Source organism: Pseudochaenichthys georgianus, chromosome 3 (genome assembly GCF_902827115.2).
Source record: "Pseudochaenichthys georgianus chromosome 3, fPseGeo1.2, whole genome shotgun sequence".
Taxonomy (NCBI): domain Eukaryota; kingdom Metazoa; phylum Chordata; class Actinopteri; order Perciformes; family Channichthyidae; genus Pseudochaenichthys; species Pseudochaenichthys georgianus.
In genome coordinates, this window is record NC_047505.1 from 22,275,537 (window position 1) to 22,288,180 (window position 12,644).

At 43.2% G+C, this 12,644-nt stretch overlaps 1 long non-coding RNA gene across 1 annotated transcript; it reads left to right on the forward strand.

Annotated features, from left to right (window-relative positions):
• Nucleotides 1–8,105: 8,105 nt before the first annotated feature.
• On the forward strand, nucleotides 8,106–9,890 carry LOC117462101 (uncharacterized). The gene is made up of 3 exons (XR_004553799.2): nucleotides 8,106–8,265; nucleotides 9,213–9,322; nucleotides 9,866–9,890. It is a non-coding gene; the product is annotated as an uncharacterized lncRNA (long non-coding RNA).
• The last annotated feature ends 2,754 nt before the right edge of the window (nucleotides 9,891–12,644 follow it).

Sequence of the window (12,644 nt, forward strand, 5' to 3'; positions counted from 1 at the left end):
CATCCGTCATAAACAATACCGGAAACATCCTCAGCTCGTAATTCGATGGTTTAGCCGCAATGCACGTTGGGAAATGGTGTTTATGCGATGTGAAATCCGAAAACATTTTTTCAAAATAAAATAATACTTTATTCCGAGTGTGCTTGCTTTTCTCTTTGAAAGTCATCACATAACGATATTGTAATACACGGTTCAGCTGCATTAAATATTACATAACCTGCCGTAGTTCTCTATTTATAGAGCCCTGCTGAGAAGACTTCTAGACAAACAGGAAGAACTGCCGCCAAAACTGAAAACGTGACGTGGATCATAAATATATCAGCAATTAAACAACATCTTACATTTCTTTTCACACAATACGTCTCCTTGCAGTATCAACACTAATTCGGCTGACTTTTATATTTGATCCAATTTGTAGATCTAGCTCTATTTACACCATAACGGTGCACAGCTGATAGAAAGGGACACCTGGTGGTTAAAGCACGTTATTGAATGTTATTATTATTATTATTATTAACTAACAGAATAAGAGACATGACAGGTGATGGTCAGACTGCACAGTCATAGAGGCTGGCTGTGTCAACTGTTCACACTTCACACCTGTACAACAACAAAAAAATGTATATGACAGATCATCCTGTTAAACAGCAGTATAATAAGTGTTGACTCATGCAGAGAGAGACTCACTTCCAGCTGCTAGGTAAAACTAGGCCGATTAATAAGATGTGAAGTGCTTTGTAACTTTGACCCTCTTGACTGAATCAGGGCTCGAGCTTAAGGACGTCCCGTCGTCCCGGGGCCGGAAAAAATAGTGTCGGGGAGGATAAAAAATTATTTTGGGACGAGAGTTAAAATAAAAATACCCTGCTAACTCTACTACAAACGGCGATGAAAATGAAACCGACTGCACACAGTTATTAAACCTCCTTGTCAACATAAACACACACGCACAAAACATTTAAAAACCCGCGAAATACACACATGTAGCTACTGCTGTGCCGCTGGCTGTCAGCCAGCCGGCCTGCTGGCTGTGCTCGCGAATTCAGCTATGTACTGAGTGTGTGTATTTTGCGGGTTGAGTGATGTACAATGGCATCCCGTGGAGGAATTCGGAAATGTTTTACCATTACATCACAAAAACGCACAGCAGAACCTGACCCTGGAGCGCCGGCCTCTTTATTTACTTACTCCTCTTCATCCCCTATGGGTAATAAGGCTGAGAAGAGAACTCTCCATCGTATTTAGTCCTTAGCAATATACTGCGCCTCCCCCCATGTAGGGATGGGTACCGAGCCCCGGTATTAAACGGGCCCCGGGCCGGAATTATTAAAGACAGTGGTAACGTTAAGCTCCGATATTATCGGACTTTTTATCGGTACTGAAGACATTTAAAAAATATGTCATATGTATTATTGCTACTAGGGGTGTAACGGTATCCGTATTCGTCCCGTACCGTCACGGTTCGTACGTCACGGTTCGGCACATGCAGTCACACGGCACATGCAGTCACACAGCGAATATGCCTTTTTTTACGAGTGGGAAAAAAGTCTGTCACTCAGGGCAGTATTACACTATATATAATCCAGGGGGCGGTATTGCGCCTAAAAGCCAGCCGCCCGTAAATAACAAATGAAGAACAAGAACAAAACACAACAAAACGAACACAATACATGAAGAAGAAAAGTTAGTAGCTACGGCGAGTTCACACAACACACAGGAGCTAGAAGACCCACCTGCTTCTTTTAAATCAGCTGTGTGGGAACATTTCGGGTTCCCTGTGGACTACAACAATGATGGGGTGCGAGTTGTGGATCGGACGAGGACGGTGTGTCGGCGTTGTTGTTATGCTAGTGGTAACACGTCAAACATGCTCAAGCACATCCGAGTCAGTCTCAGTCCCCAGCGAGAGGGTTTTCTCGACGGCAGGTGACATCGTTACTGCCAACAGATCTGCCCTCACTACTGACAACGTAGACAAACTCATCTTTTTGAAGACAAACTTGAAAATAGAGTAAAGCTTGAGTACCTTTATTTAGGAATAATGGCCTCACACACTCACAAGTTAATTACATATGTTAGACATTGCTCCTAAAGGTACAGATTTTATTTTGTTTTATCATTGTATTTATTTTATATGTTGACATCAGGAGATGTCATACAGTTCTGTATTGCCTTTTATTGATTGTGATTGAAACACTTTCTTATTATTTATTTTAATATTTTCAAGACATTCTTTTTAGTCAAACCGTGACCCCCAAACCGAGGTATGAACCGAACCGTGACTTCTGTGAACCGTTACACCCCTACTATACACATTATATCGCAGTTTTAGTTTCACCAACTCCGTTTCTAATATGCAATAAGACTACAACATGCGTCTATGATGTATTTTCGAGCTTTCCAATCCAGACGAGATCTCTCTCTCCCGTCTGTGTGCGAGGGGTCGGGGACGTTTGTAAGGTCTCCTGACTGTGTTACAGACTTTCATCCTGGTTAGTGGTTACTCTGGGTTCTGTCTTCAGGACGGAGTGTTGGATTTGTTTTGATAATTGGATGGGACTTGATTGGATTCAATATTAGAGTAATTTTCTCGTTTGTGTGTTTGTTTAAATATATTTGGCCTTTGTTTATGTGATTGAATGATTTACTCAAATAAAAAGGTTGATGAATTATCATCTAATGATTTGTATGATATTTTATTTATGTTAAAGGTCACTTTGAATGATTTTAACTAATGATAATGTAGAAAAATTAACATTTTTAAATTCGGGACGGTCCACATTAATTTCGAGACGGCTTAGATTGTATTTCGGGACGGTTCCGGGAGGATGGGGAAAGAGTTAGTCGAGAGCCCTGGACTGAATACACAAAGCACAAAGAAGAAAGTTGAACCAATAAACTAACACAAACTAACTGTATCACTATAACATGATCATGATGTGGATAAAGAATGCATCTCACGTTCCGCTGTTCATTAAAAAAACAGCGCATTAAACAAACCATCATGCTCTTACTTTGAAAACCATGCGTAAATGTCGTCATCAGCAGGCCATCACGTGGTTTCTGAAAATAACCGAGTGACACGAGTAGATTTTAGCTGAGACCGGGGTTGCGTTACGATAATCCAAAAATCAGCTCCTAAATTCTAACCCTATCTCCTATTCCTTGACCTCTGAGTGAAACGTCACGGGGTTAAGGGATAGTGGATAGGAGAATTCAAAAGGACTTAGGAGAAGAGACTGCGGTACTTTAGAGAATCCGAATGCACTTTCACTATCCGACGTGTTTATGATGCGCCAGCGGATGTCATGAATGTGCGTCTGCTGCTGTGTGGAAACTATGGAAACCACAGTTTTCTATACAGCGGACTACAAGATGGATGTTTAATAAGAACGAGGGACTACTGTAAACTCATCTAGAGACTCTGCACCGTGCTCTGATGCTGTTGCTTTTTGCTTTATGAACGTGGACAACAGAGAAACATATTCTTCATGACCAAAGTTGGAATTTAAATAAAAAAAGGAAAGTGAAATTTATGCTCGTCACCCTCTCCCTCCGGTCCACATTAATACAAATGATCCCAATACGTATGATTGTATGAACTATGAAAAGATCTTAAAATCAATACAAATGTATTTATTATAAACGTTAGTCCTTAACATCTATCACTGTGTACATCACCATTCAAACATCTTTTAAAAGTTGAACAAACCCCACACAGCTCAGTAAACACTGTGAAATGTTGACTTTATTTGATCATTTCAGTAAAAAGTAACGTTCATATTTCTCTTTTTGATTATAATACTGACGAACGTTCAGAACAAAGCACTTTGGCAACTTACCACCTACGTTTTAAAATGCTTAATAAGCAGCGTAACGTTCATGATATAATTTCTCGGTCATAATCGGTTGTTCTCATTCATAACACGATGTCTCACTATGGATGCGCCTCATCGCGGAGCAAACAGAAGCATCAATCTCATTACGCCAATCCTGATTGGCTGGTGATCTTGACGTCAACGTCAGGGGAAATCACCCCCTATAAGTAGCCTGCGCCACGACGCATGCGTCATTCTATAACACATAGGTGTGAGCAAGCTCTCTGATTGGTCAATAGGCGTGTTTGATTCCACGATCAAACAACGGTCAAATAGAATGTGCCTTTTCACAACAAGTCAGTATCCCTCCGCGTCTGAGAAAAACGGTATACCGTTGGGCCGAAAAGCAAACTGCCTGCAGTCACTGCCCGAATCAGCAAAGGCTTTCTACCACCATCCAAGGAAGTCGGTGAAGCCTGGGGATGCGGTGTGGTATAGCATGGAGCCCTTGGGGGTTAACAGCCTGGGGTCCATGATGACCCGCATTAGTGAAGAGGCTGGCACTGCTACGCGTTACACAAACCATTGCGTCAGAAGCACCTGCATACAGCGGCTGGCGGAGGCAGGGTTGGAGGCCAGAGAAACCATGTCCGTTAGCGGGCATAACAATGAGTCATCGCTTCGCAGCTACTGGGCTCCATCTCTGGACAACAGAAATATGTGGAGCAACGCGCTTTTTGCCGGTCCGGGACACGCCATGAAACGGCCACTGGAGGAAAGCTCTTCCGATAACCTACCCGTGAACACCACAGCACCACCTGCAAAAAAGTCTGGCATGGAGTTCATGGAGAGCTGTTTCAAAAATTGCACTTTTAATGGCAGCATGAACATCCACCTTCATTCTGAAGCCAAAATGTTAAATATGTAAACAAATAAATAAATAGCCTAATTCAAGAATTGTTGTCAATAAATTGTTTTCAATAAATTGGTTAATAATATATTATTTACTATAATTATATCAATAACTGTAAGCGGGGAAGCAGGAGTGTTCGATTGATCGGCTAGCGTTACCAAGGGAACTATTTTCTGACGGAGATTAACTCAAGCAGAAAGTGCTTAAAGTGCTTAAGATTGCTTAATTCAAACACCTCTTCTCGCTTCAGAGCACATCTCTAATGGTAGCCGGGCTAGCTTAACAGTCCACAGACTGAACCAAAAGCTAATTTAGGTCGACGGGCGTTAGCCGGCTACCCTATTCTGCCTCGCAGAAGAGTATAGTTTTAACACACCAGTTAGTATTATAATCAACCTCGCCGTTCTTCCTCTGGAATTAAGGTAAGGTTTTGATTCTCAAGCTAGCAACACACCCGTTGCCAGCTTGTGTTTTTTCCTTCACTGCCGACACCACGGTAGCGAGGACGTTTTTTCTTTTCTCTTCTCACGGAGGAGAAAAGGATTAAAAGAATATTGCACACCAGGTAATATTCTTTGAGGAAAAATACCCATACTGTCCTTTTTTCTCCGGATTAAAGACAGATTGGTAACACCCTTTTTCTCGACGTACCTGTCATGAGCGGACCCTCTCCACGCCTCGCGGCGAACGAGATGGACGCCTCTCTCCCTCACACCAGAGGAGTCAGGAACTCGGAGGCTCGGCTCTGCGGCTGCGGGTTGAAAGTGTCAGGCACAGACTCACACCAGATCTGTTCATCCTGCCTCGGGCTGGAACACGCCCAGGAGGCCATCGACAACCCCGGCTCGTGCGGGCATTGTGCCCGCTTCACTATGAAGAGCCTCCGCCGAAGGTTAGTACAACAAGCTAGCCTGTCGGGACGGGACTCCCTCATGTCCACTGGTATGCCGGCTGGCAATCAAGACACGTGGGCGTCCGCCGCAGAGATGGAGCCCCTCACTGGGTCGGTCTGGGGCTCATCGACAGCGGCTGCCGCAGAACCGGAATCCCGCGCCATATCAGGCCGAGACCCGGTGGCGGCAAGAGACGCGGGAACGGGGCCCCACGTTTTACAAAGCTGGGGCTCCCGGCTGGACCTCACCATGGTTTCACCCGCGGAAGATGTCCTAGAGTTAGACTACATGGAGGATGAAGAGGATACCTCTGAGTTCCTCCTGTCTGACTCGGATGAACAGTCCTCTGCCCAAGCTGCCTCGAACTCTGCTCGGTTTAAAACACCGAAGACGCAGAGGTCGCAGCCCATCCCGAGTCCCCAGCCCAGGCTGGAGACGAGGGCAAGTTGGCCGAGAAAATCTCCGGTTCCGGCTGCAGCTCAGGCTCAGCCAACCCAGAATTTCGGCCAGCAGTCGAGGAAGAAGAAGCGAGCGGCGTGACAGCCCCTCCTTCTCCCCTCCGTGAATGTGTTCCCACCGCCTCGAGAGATGCCTAAACACCATCCTCAAGTCCGCACAAACACATGTCACACGTTGATTGATTCCTCTGTCATAAAACATTTGCCGCTGACGCATCCAGGCTTCAGGCCGAGGGCGCAGCTCAAAAAAAATGAAAAGAAAATCAATAAAACCAATAAGCAGCCCGCCAATTTTCTCCCCTTTTGAGAGCAGCTACGGCATCTCTCAAAAAGCAGATTATTGACGGTTCTGTGAAGGCACCACCGCCACGCGCACGCGCAGTGCCGGCTGGAGCAGTAAAGGCACCACCGTCACACGCATGCGCAGTGCCAGCTGGAGCCGTAAGCGTGACATCTCAGCTGGCTCTAAGGAGCATACAGCAGGAGAGACTCACGACACCCAAGCTGCCTCGAACTCTGCTCGGTTTAAAACACCGAAGACGCAGAGGTCGCAGCCCATCCCGAGTCCCCAGCCCAGGCTGGAGACGAGGGCAAGTTGGCCGAGAAAATCTCCGGTTCCGGCTGCAGCTCAGGCTCAGCCAACCCAGAATTTCGGCCAGCAGTCGAGGAAGAAGAAGCGAGCGGCCTGACAGCCCCTCCTTCTCCCCTCTGTGACAGAGCTGGAAGTTCTTTCCCCGGCTCTAAACGTGTCCCCGCTGCCTCGAGAGATGCCTCAACGTCATCCTCAAGTCCGCATAAAACACATGTCACATCTTTGTTGTTTAAATAAACCATTTTCCGCTGACGCATCCAGGCTTCAGCCAAGGGCGCAGCTCAAAAAAATGAAAAGAAAAACAATAAACAGTCCGTTAACTATAAATCCCCTTCTGAGAGCAGCTACGACCTCTCTCAAAAGGCGGATAATAAACGGGTCTGTGAAGGCGCCACGCGCATGCGCAGTGCCGGTTGGGGCTTTAAGGGCACTACCGTCACGCGCATGCGCAGTGCCGGCTGGGGTCGTGAAGGCTTCACCGTCACGCGCATGCACAGTGCCGGCTAGAGCTGTAAAGGACAGCACGCCAATTCTTCCCCTTTTGAGAGCAGCTACGGCATCTCTCAAGAGGCGGATTATTGACGGGTCCGTGAAGCCACCGCCACGCGCATGAGCAGTCCCGGCTGGGGCTTTAAGGGCACCACCGCCACGCACATGCGCAGTGCCGGCTGGGGTCGTGAAGGCTCCACCGTCTCGCGCATGCGCAGTGCCGGCTAGAGCTGTAAGGGCACCACCGGCACGCGCAGGCGCAGTGCCGACTGGAGCTGTGAAGGCACCACCGTCACACGCATGCGCAGTCCCGGCTGGAGCTGAAAGGGCACCTCCGTCACGCGCATGCGCAGTGCCGACCGGAGCCGTAAGCGTGACATCTCAGCTGGCTCTAAGGAGCATACAGCAGGAGATACTCACGACATCTGCCTGGGCTTCTCAAAACAGTTATATATGAAGGGCCGTGTAGGCCAACATTCAAACTCACCTCACGCACACACTACTGAAAACATCTGGCCTTGCACACACACTACTGAAATCCTCTCACATTCACTACTGAACACCTCACACACACACTACTGAAAATTAAGCCTCACACACACACTACTGAAATCCTCTCACATTCACTACTGAACACCTCACACACACACTACTGAAAACATCTGGCCTTGCACACACACTACTGAAATCCTCTCACATTCACTACTGAACACCTCACACACAAACTCCTGAAAACATCTGGCCTTGCACACACACTACTGAAATCCTCTCACATTCACTACTGAACACCTCACACACACAACACTGAAAATTAACCTCCCACACACACTCCTGAAAAACATTTTACTGAAAGGTTCTCAGTAGGGAATGTGCATGTGTTTCACCTATGTGTGTGTGAGGGGATTCTTGCTGTAACGGAAGTCATTCTAATGTAACGGAAGTCAGTGGTCTCTTTGCTAGCCCCGTTAGCTTCATTAGCTCCAGGCTGCTACTCCGAAGTGTTTGTTGTGTTGATGCCTGGTGGAGTATTCTTCATTGAAATATCGCACTTATCGTATGGCTCTGCGGTTCAAACAGACCGTCCATGAATGCAGTTTATTCGGTAAGTGAAATTCAAGCACTTTATTTCTTACTTGTCTTTTTATTCAGCAAACAAGCGAGACGAAGCTACATCTGTGCTAACGATGCTATCCGTAGCATACAAGTTAAAACATAATAGAGACGTGTAAAACATTAAGAAGGATTATACTTTAAAACATAAGGCTTCTCGATGAGGTTGGTAAAATAAGGTCATGTTTGTACATTAGTTAGTTTGCTAGTTAGGTAACTGTATGCATTGTTATTGTTAATTTAAAATAGCTATGCTCGACGATGCAGACAGCTAGCGTCACATTAGTGTTGAAGAGCAGAGTACTGTATGAGATTAACCTCACTATAAGATCTGTGTATCTGAAAAATATGAATCTCACATTTCCAGTTGGTTCCAGAAATAACGTTGACGTAGATATTGCAATATCGTTTGAAACTAGCTGGAAATAAGGTCTGTGGTTGAGACACATTTAAGAGACGGGTCACGTTTTGTTCAGCCGGATAATATCCACATGTCTACCCTACTTTTATAATTTTCAAATCATAAATCTAGTTGCCAGAAGCAAAATGCTAACGTTATGCTTAAAGGAACTGCAGCTGCTTCAACGTCACGCCGATTTAAGATCCATATTCAAACATACAGATTATAAATGGTCCAAGTTGAAGCGTTTGTTTGAACAGTTTGCAGGAACTTGCTTTCAAGCAGAACTTGAAAATGTACATAAATAGCTGACGTTAATAATGCTAACTAGCGAGCTAGCTGTGTAGATCTGCTGCACTATTTACTACAGCCCGGCTGTCTGCAGCCGGCTTTATAACAGTATTAAGTGAAAACCATTCAAAAATATTTTATAGAATAAATCCGTTATCCAAATCCCATAAAAACACAAGACAACCAGCAATTAGACAATACCCTGTGTCGGATGAATGCAAGCTGATATTGTCACTTTTATCTGTTAGGATAATACTACAGAAAATGGGCTCCGCGGAAGGTGACACCCTTGCAAACCAAAAAAGAGAAATACAAGTATTTGTATTCCCCCCGGTCTGCACGTTTTACGTTGCTTAAGGTAAGTGAACATGAAACTATTCAGCATAACTTTCAATAATAATCTACGGTAGCCTATTTATTGAGTTTTGGGATATTACTTGCATACAAATCTATAAATGCCTTAAGGTTTCTAAAACATACAATATGTGATAAATTCAACAGTGGACCCAGCAAAGATTCACATTTTTGCACGATTTGTTATTGATTTGTTGCTGTTACTTAATTATACTTTTAATAAATTCAAGTCAAGCTTAGTTACATATGATGGTAGCTATATGCTCTTACCTGTGTGCCTCCTCCACAACCAGACTGTATTCAAACTCTTAAGTACCAGTTATATCTACTTTAAACAATTAAAAAGACAAAATCAACTACATTTATTGATATACCAATCTTTATTTTTGGGGCCTCTTCTTCTTTTAAATTAAACTTTCAGACATGAGATATTGAAATACAGTAATAGTTTTGTCTATTTAAAAAAGAATGAGCCATTCCTTACAGTTAACTTCATATTTATTATTGTCTAAAGCATTTATGACACATTTCCCCCTCATATTCACAGTGTGGATCAATTGAGACAGCGTGCATAGACTTTGGGAGAAACCTCAGTATGACGGATGTCCTGTCTGTGGGTTTGGCTGGAGAAGGTGGAGAGGTCTTTCTCTGGGATGAGCCCATACTGGGCTCAGCTGTCAAACAAATGATGGTCCTGTTTGACTTTGTGTTCACAATAAAAGTGTAGTTTCTTAGTGAATGTCCTGTACTCGGGGTGGGCTGCGACCTCTGCGTCTTCGGTGTTTTAAACCGAGCAGAGTTCGAGGCAGCTTGGGCAGAGGACTGTTCATCCGAGTCAGACAGGAGGAACTCAGAGGTATCCTCTTCGTCCTCCATGTAGTCTAACTCTAGGACATCTTCCGCGGGTGAAACCATGGTGAGGTCCAGCCGGGAGCCCCAGCTTGGTAAAACGTGGGGGTATTTAATCTGAAATCAGCTTTTCATTTTCTTCTTGCCCCTCTGAGAAAACGGTGAGGCAGTTGTGTCCTTCAGGTATGTCCTTTCCTAACAGAAATGACAAGAAACATATGACATTATTGCAGAGCAAGTGTGTTATTTATGAAACGTTTGTTTATTTAGCGGCTGTAGAAATAATGTATTTTTTAAATGTTAATGTGTTTTTTTAATTCATCACTTTGTACTACAAAGATAATCAGATTATGAATGAACAGTCTGCAGTTAATCAACATTAAAATATCTTATTAAATAATATTCAACTGCTCGGTTGTCTCACTGCAAGAACCACTTTTACCACGTCTTTTACAGACAATATGTAGAGACAAATGGTAGCAATTCTCACAATGTAAAATAATAATTGCCTTAAATACATTGAAATGTGAAAGCTGATTATAGTTGTTACTTTATCTATTTAAACCAGAACGTTTCTCGATTCTTTGTACCTTTGAGTCCATGCTGAAGTTCACTAATGTTAGGAATAGGTCTGTCTCTCGTGGTCAGCATCCTCTGGTCTGTCTGCATCACCTGGAAACTTTAAACAAACATATACATATATATATATATATATATAAACATATATATAGGCATATATATATGTAAAGTAACAATGTGTTGGTCACAGACTTTTTTACATGCAAATGTCATGTGATAATATTTTTGTTATCCTTAAAGAAAGTGCTGGATATCAAAGCCCTTACTGTATCAACGTATCAGTTGGATTGTGTATTATTGTATAGTTGTGGTACTTTTTATTTTAGAATCGTTTTTCATGAGACAGTCAATTTAAATATTTGTCCTATGCCATATTCACAATCATTTGTAACACACACGTAAGGGTAAAAGACAAACATCTTCAACAAATGTAATGCAATGAATAAGCTTCATTGTCACAGAAGCACACATAACGTCATATCTAATATTTAAACAAATCATTTCCTTGTCCCTAAAGCATTGACTGAGCTATTTTTCGTCCTCAAATGCAGGCATTAAGTTACATGTTCATGTTCTGCTGCCACAATAAAAGTCGGTTTCTCCAGTGTAATGGTAATAAAATGCTAAGTAAGTATTGGTAATAATATTAATAAAAACAACAACGTTTGGGTTCGTTCGTTTAATATGATGAACGTTAACAAGTAAGCTTCAATAATCAACTCCAGCTCAACAAACCATATTGCAATATCTACGTTAAAGTTATTTCTGGAAATGTGAGATTCATATATTTCAGATACACAGATCTTATAGTGAGGTTAATCTCATACAGTACTCTGCTCTTCAACACTAATGTGACGCTAGCTGTCTGCATCGTCAAGCATAGCTATTTTAAATTAACAATAACAATGCATACAGTTACCTAACTAGCAAACTAACTAATGTACAAGCATGACCTTATTTTACCAACCTCACCGAGAAGCCTTATGTTTTACAGTATAATCCTTCTTAATGTTTTACACTTCTCTATTATGTTTTAACTTGTATGCTACGGATAGCATCGTTAGCACAGATGTAGCTTCGTCTCGCTTGTTAGCTAAATAAAAGACAAGTAAGAAATAAAGTGCTTGAATTTCACTTACCGAATAAACTGCATTCATGGACGGTCTGTTTGAACCGCAGAGCCATAAGATAAGTGCGATATTTCAATGGAGAATACTCCACCAGGCATCAACACAACAAACGCGTCGGAGTAGCAGCCTGGAGCTAATGAAGCTAACGGGGCTAGCAAAGAGACCACTGACTTCCGTTACATTAGAATGACTTCCGTTACTGCAAGAATCCCCTCACACACACATAAGTGAAACACATGCACATTCCCTACTGAGAACCTTTCAGTAAAATGTTTTTCAGGAGTGTGTGTGTGAGGTTAATTTTCAGTATTGTGTGTGTGAGGTGTTCAGTAGTGAACGTGAGAGGATTTCAGTAGTGTGTGTGTGAGGCTTAATGTTCAGTAGTGTGTGTGTGAGGTGTTCAGTAGTGAATGTGAGAGGATTTCAGTAGTGTGTGTGCAAGGCCAGATGTTTTCAGGAGTGTGTGTGTGAGGTGTTCAGTAGTGAATGTGAGAGGATTTCAGTAGTGTGTGTGCAAGGCCAGATGTTTTCAGTAGTGTGTGAGTGAGGTGTTCAGTAGTGAATGTGAGAGGATTTCAGTAGTGTGTGTGTGAGGCTTAATTTTCAGTAGTGTGTGTGTGAGGTGTTCAGTAGTGAATGTGAGAGGATTTCAGTAGTGTGTGTGCAAGGCCAGATGTTTTCAGTAGTGTGTGTGGCTTAATTTTCAGTAGTGTGTGTGTGTGTGAGGTGTTCAGTAGTGAATGTGAGAGGATTTCAATAGTGTGTGTG